The 6,075-nt window shown below is 32.2% G+C and overlaps 1 pseudogene; it reads left to right on the top strand.

Annotated features, from left to right (window-relative positions):
- Window positions 1-6,075, top strand: part of LOC140918880 (uncharacterized) — a 49,474-nt pseudogene that overhangs the window by 40,425 nt on the left and 2,974 nt on the right.

Here is a 6,075-nt window from a genome sequence, read left to right as displayed (position 1 = left end):
TGTGGGTATTATATATTGCGATTCATGAAGAAGATTGTTGATATGAATCAAACTATAATCCCAGAAACGGTACGATATGTTCATTATTTGATTTTCATATATAAACTATGTGTATATTTGATTCTAACTTATTTATGTTCAATTTTTATATCGCACAGTACTTTGACAATTTCAGTCCAACATACTCTGAAAGAGAACTAATTGAAATAAAGAAAGACTGGTGTCAGTATGGGATTGAAATGAAAATTAATTGATTTGCTGGAAAATGGCATGTTGCAAGGGATAGTTATATGAATATATGGTAGTTATGTTATGTGTAGTTCTGATAGTTATATGTATATGAATAGGGCACATTTGTAAAGTTGTGAATATGTAGTTATATGAATATGTATATAGTTCTGTGTTGTTGTCAATATGTGAATATGTATATGAATATGTTGTGAACTGATTGTGTAAATATGTAAAGTTATAAAGTTAAATTATAAAGTTATATAGTTCTGTTTTGTTGTGTACTAATTGTAAAATGATTGTGTGAACTGATTGTGAACTGATTCTAGAGGAAAATGATTTTGGAAAGTTGTGAATATGTAGTTATATGAATATGTATATAGTTCTGTGCTGTTGTCAATATGTGAATATGCAAAGTTATAAAGTTAAATTATAAAGTTATATGTATATGAATAGGGCATATTTGTAAAGTTGTGAATATTTAGTTATATGAATATGTATATAGTTCTTTGCTGTTGTCAATATGTGAATATGCATATGAATATGTTGTGAACTGATTGTGTAAATATGTAAAGTTATAAAGTTAAATTATAAAGCTATATAGTTCTGTTTTGTTGTGTACTGATTGTGAACTGATTCTGGATGAGAATGATTTTGGAAAAAAAATTAAAAGACTGCGCTTTCTAAAAAAATGCCATAAAAAACCAAAAAGCGCTTTTTAAAAATTCCATTTACAGCGTTTTTAATAAAACAAAATAAGAATGCACATTTTATAGCGTTTTTTCAAAAAAAGTGCTGTAATAGGTGCATAATAATGCATCTATTGTTTGCACCTTTTACAACGCTTTTTCAAAAAAGCGCTGTAATAGGTGCATAATAACTATATATTTTTTGCACCTTTTGCAGCGCTTTTTAAAAAAAGTGTTGTAAAAGGTGCATAATAATGCATTTATTGAATGCACCATTTACAACACTTTTTTCAAAAAGCGCTGTAAAAGGTGCATAATAATGCATCTATTGAATGCACCTTTTACATCGCTTTTTCCAAAAAGCGCTGTAAACGAGTATAACAAGCGCGCAATATATCTACCTATTTTATAGCTCTTTTTTATTTTAAAAAGCGTTGTTGTATCTTTTTACAATGCTAGATACTACATCGCTTATTTTTTTTTGAAAAAGCGTTGTAAATGGCTTAAAAAAAACGCTGTAAAATAGGTTTTTCCGCGTAGTGATATATGAGATAAGAAACTACTTGGACTTTTTAGTCACCACATTAAAGGTTAAAAAATGGAGAATGTTTGGTAGCTACTCCTTCTATAGTTGCCTATATTCCTTAAGTTACTATGTTATATATTCCCATGTATCACTCTCAGCTTGTATCTCTTTTGTTATTTTATATAGTTTTCTTTACTTTAAGGTATACCTTAAATCTCTTCAAGAGAAAACTCATAAGGATGCTTTAATAAATTTGTTGCTTTATACATCTCAGATTTAATATATTTTTAAATACTGAAATATGAGAATTTTATTGGTATGTGTGTTTGTTTTGCATTCATCATTGCATTCTTGTTCGCAATAATTAATGAATTTAGTATAATTTTTTCTTCTCTAATGTATGAACTGATTGCTTCATTTTTCCCTGCTTTTTGGTTAAGTTAAATTTTTTCTTAGACCACAAGTTGCTTCTCTGATTGAAAAACAGATAATGATATAAAAAATTATTGGAACACAAAACTTAAGAAAAAACTAATGAATTTTCTTCCACAATCTCACAACACAATCTTACCCTATGAAACCTGTTCTCAAACACACCATTTCCAAATTCTCATTCATATTACAACAACTACGAAACACCAACAAACACTTCTTTTGTTGAACAAATTTCAGTTCCTAATTCCACAATCTTTCAACCTTTTTACCAAGAAGAGTCCTTGCAATATAATAATTATCCATCACTACCTATACAACATAAATTCTTGTCATGTTTGGAAGTGAGGGAAGTTGTTGAAGTTCTTCTGATGGAAACCAACAACAATATCATCAATCATGTTGGTTTTAACCAAAGGGAAAATGTGAAGTTTTGCTTTAGTCAAAATCAAAAGCAAATTAGTACATCTTTGGATTATGATCTTGAGTATTTTAAGCAATTAATTAGTAGTAATAGTAATAACTTGACGAGTGTTGATGAAAACAAGAGAGAGGAGAAGAGTATGTACTACTACTAGTAGTGAACTGAAGTAGCACTGAGCACTACTGAATTTTAAGTAAAATCAGAAAGATATGTTTCAGTAAGAAGCATGGTAGAGTGAGAACAAGATTTTCAGAAAAGACACTTTCCAGCTAATAGTATGCTAGTGTTGAAATATTATTTATTAATTATATATAAATATTCATTGCATATTTTTTATAATTTAATAGTATTTAATTAAATGGTATAAGTATTTACACTTATTGCATTACCATGAAGTCTTAAACCACAGTTTATCCATTCAGTATTTAAATTTCTTAAGCAAAGTTATTTCTTCTAAACACAGATGTTTCAAAGCATAGATGTTTCAAAGCATTGTCAAATTAACTTTTTATGTAGAAATATGATTCTTAAAATGTGATTAAGATCATTTTACCATTGTATATTTTTTCAGAAGTAGTTAGGGGTCGCAGTTTGATGAATGCTAATCGTTTGAGTGAAGAGTATGAAAAGGGAGTTGAGGAGTTTTAACAATTTGCTTCAAAAAAACTTCTTGAAAGTAAATGAAGATTTTATTGTCCTTGTGTTATTTGTTTGAATGAAAATACATTACATTTTGAGGAAATATGAAGTCATCTTATTTGTTTCGGGATTGACTTGAATTATATCAGATGGATATGGCATAGTGATTCGTTAAACATGTTAAATATGAGCGATCAACTAGAGGACATGATACATGATGTTGGACAAGAGTCCTTTTATCGTGCACATGTATATGATAATTTGTGTAGTGACAAAGCAGAGACTTTGTATTCGGGATGCACTAACTTCATACGGTTGTCTGCGGTATTGAGACTATTTAACTTGAAGGCGAGAAATGAATGGATAGATAAAAGCTTCATGAATTACTTGAATTGTTGAAAGAAATGCTCCAAGAAGGTAACACATTGCCAAATCGTAACTATGAGGCAAAGAAGATATTGCGTCCAATGGGCATGGAGTATAAGAAAATACATGCATGCCCTAATGACTGTTTATTGTATAGAAATGAGTTTGAAGAGTTGAATAAGTTTCCTAGGTATGGACTATCATGCTACAAAATGAAGGATGATGATTCCATTTATAAAGAATGCTCAAAGAGGCCTTATGCGAAGGTGTATAGTATCTTCCAATACTTCCAAGGTTCAAACGTTTGTTTTCTAATATAAATGATGCAAAGAATGTAAGATAGCATGCCGATGAGAGGAAGGGTGATGGACAACTGCGTCACCCAGCTGATTCTTTGCAATGGAAGAAAATTGATGATTTGTACCCGGAGTTTGGAAATGAGCCAAGAAACCTTAGGCTTGGACTTGCTACAGATGGAATGAATCCATATGGAAACTTAAGTAGTAACCATAGTTCATTTCCTGTTCTACTAGATATCTACAACCTACCTCCTTGGATTTGCATGAAGCGTTAATACATCATGTTATCCATGATGATTTCAGGTCCAAAACAACCTGGAAATGACATAGATTTTTATCTATGTCCATTGATTGAAGATTTGAGAATGCTTTGGGAAGGTGTTGATGTGTTTGATGGATATTCTCGTGAATATTTTAAGATGCGTGCAATGCCATTTTGCACCATCAATGACTTTCCTGCATATGGAAACTTGTGTGGCTATAGTGTTAAGGGACATAAATCATGTCCTATATGTGAAGAAGGAACATGCTACCAGCAATTGAAACATGGAAGAAAAACTATTTACGTTGGACATCGAAAATTTCTCAAGTCTAATAATCCATACCGTAAGTTGAGAAAAGCGTTTAATGGACACCAAGAGCATGAAATTTCCCAAAAAGCCTTAAATGGGGAGCAAGTTTATCAACGGGTTACAGATATCAATGCTATCTTTGGAAAGAACCAAAAACATACATCTGAGAAAAATATATGGAAGAAGAAGTATGTGTTCTTTGATCTTCCTAATTGGTCTAGTCTAGATGTAAGACATTGTCTTGATGTGATGCATGTGGAGAGTGTGTGATAGTGTAATTGGAACACTTCTCAACATTCAGGGGAAAACAAAGGATGGCTTAAATTCTTGTCTAGATATGGTTGAGACGGGTATACGACAACAGTTAGCTCCACAATCAGCAGGTAAACGAACATAATTGCCTCATGCTTGTCATACATTGTCAAAAAAAGGAGAAGATATTCTTTTGTGAGTGTTTAAGGGGAATAAAAGTGCCATATGGCTACTCCTCAAATGTCAAGAGTCTTGTCTCAATGAAAGATTTGAAACTAGTTGGCTTAAAGTCTCACGATTACCACATATTGATGCAACAACTACTACCAGTGGCTTTACATGGCATATTGCCTAAAAAAGTAAGAGAGGTCTTAACTAGGTTGTGTTTATTCTTCAATGCTATTTGTAGCAAATTCGTTGATCCTCAAAAATTAAATGAGTTGGAAAATGAAGCTGTTATTATCTTGTGCCAACTAGAGATGTATTTTCCTCCTTTTTTTGACATCATGGTTCATTTAATTGTTCATTTAGTTAGAGAGATTAAATTATGTGGTCCTGTTTATTTGAGGTGGATGTATCCGTTCGAGCTTTACATGAAGATTTTAAAAGGATATGTGAAGAATCCACACCGTCCTGAAGCATCTATTGTTGAAAGGTACATAGCAGAAGAAGCTAATTAATTTTGTTCTGACTATATGTCGAAAGCAGAAGCCATGGAAATTCCTAGATCTCATCATGAGGGAACATGTGTAGGTAATGGTATACGAGGCTTAAAACTTAAGAGCATGGGACGAGACAAAGTACTTCAAGCACATTTGTATATATTGAATAACATGATGAGGTTCAACCTTACCTTTTGTGACACCCCAATTTTCAAATCGAAGGTGTATTTTTTTTTTCAAAAGAAATTAAAATAAAACAAAGAATTAAATAAGGAAATACCTTTGGATAAATAATTGAGTCATTATAATTTACAAGCAGCGGAAAAGTTGCTCAAAATTCGAATCCAAAGTATTTACACTTCAAAAGGTGGTACATAGACCCCATCATAAATAACGTGTCAAACGAACAATATTAGTATAGGTACAGTTTTCCGAATTAAACTACTGCAACCTAAAAAGAAGGACGTCTAGTCCCTATACATCAACCTAATCTGATCATCCTACCAAAAAACTATACACCCTGAGTGATCTTCACGCGCCCCGTGAGATCCTCCTACATAGCTCCAGTCAAGCATTCCCATCCGTAGGGTACGAACCGGCAGGATCGTCCTGGCTCTCATCTGAGGGCAAAGCCCAGATTTCCACAATAGTTGTAAAGGGTCACCAACCGAAATTAACAGATAACACATATCATTTAAGTTTTAAATGCACAAAATAACCTTTCAACTAAGCATGCACCTTAAAAGGATTTCTCATATGCTAAAAGTTCATGTAATGCTTGCCAATTAAAAATGAAATCAAAATAAAGCTCTCATTCCATCAAGTAATACATCACCGACCAAAACATTGATAAATCAATTGAGCAATCTGTTATCTAACTCAAAATAAGAATTCCTACTGAGCCAATCGATTGCCAAATCGATTTTGTCAGTTCTGTTGAGTTCCTGTGTGGCCAAATCGATTGCCAAATCGATTTTGTCAGTTTT

The sequence above is a fragment of the Cicer arietinum genome, chromosome 1 (assembly GCF_000331145.2).
Source record: "Cicer arietinum cultivar CDC Frontier isolate Library 1 chromosome 1, Cicar.CDCFrontier_v2.0, whole genome shotgun sequence".
NCBI classification, from domain to species: domain Eukaryota; kingdom Viridiplantae; phylum Streptophyta; class Magnoliopsida; order Fabales; family Fabaceae; genus Cicer; species Cicer arietinum.
Note: the sequence above shows the minus strand (reverse complement) of the source record. Positions and strands in the feature narration are given on the sequence as shown.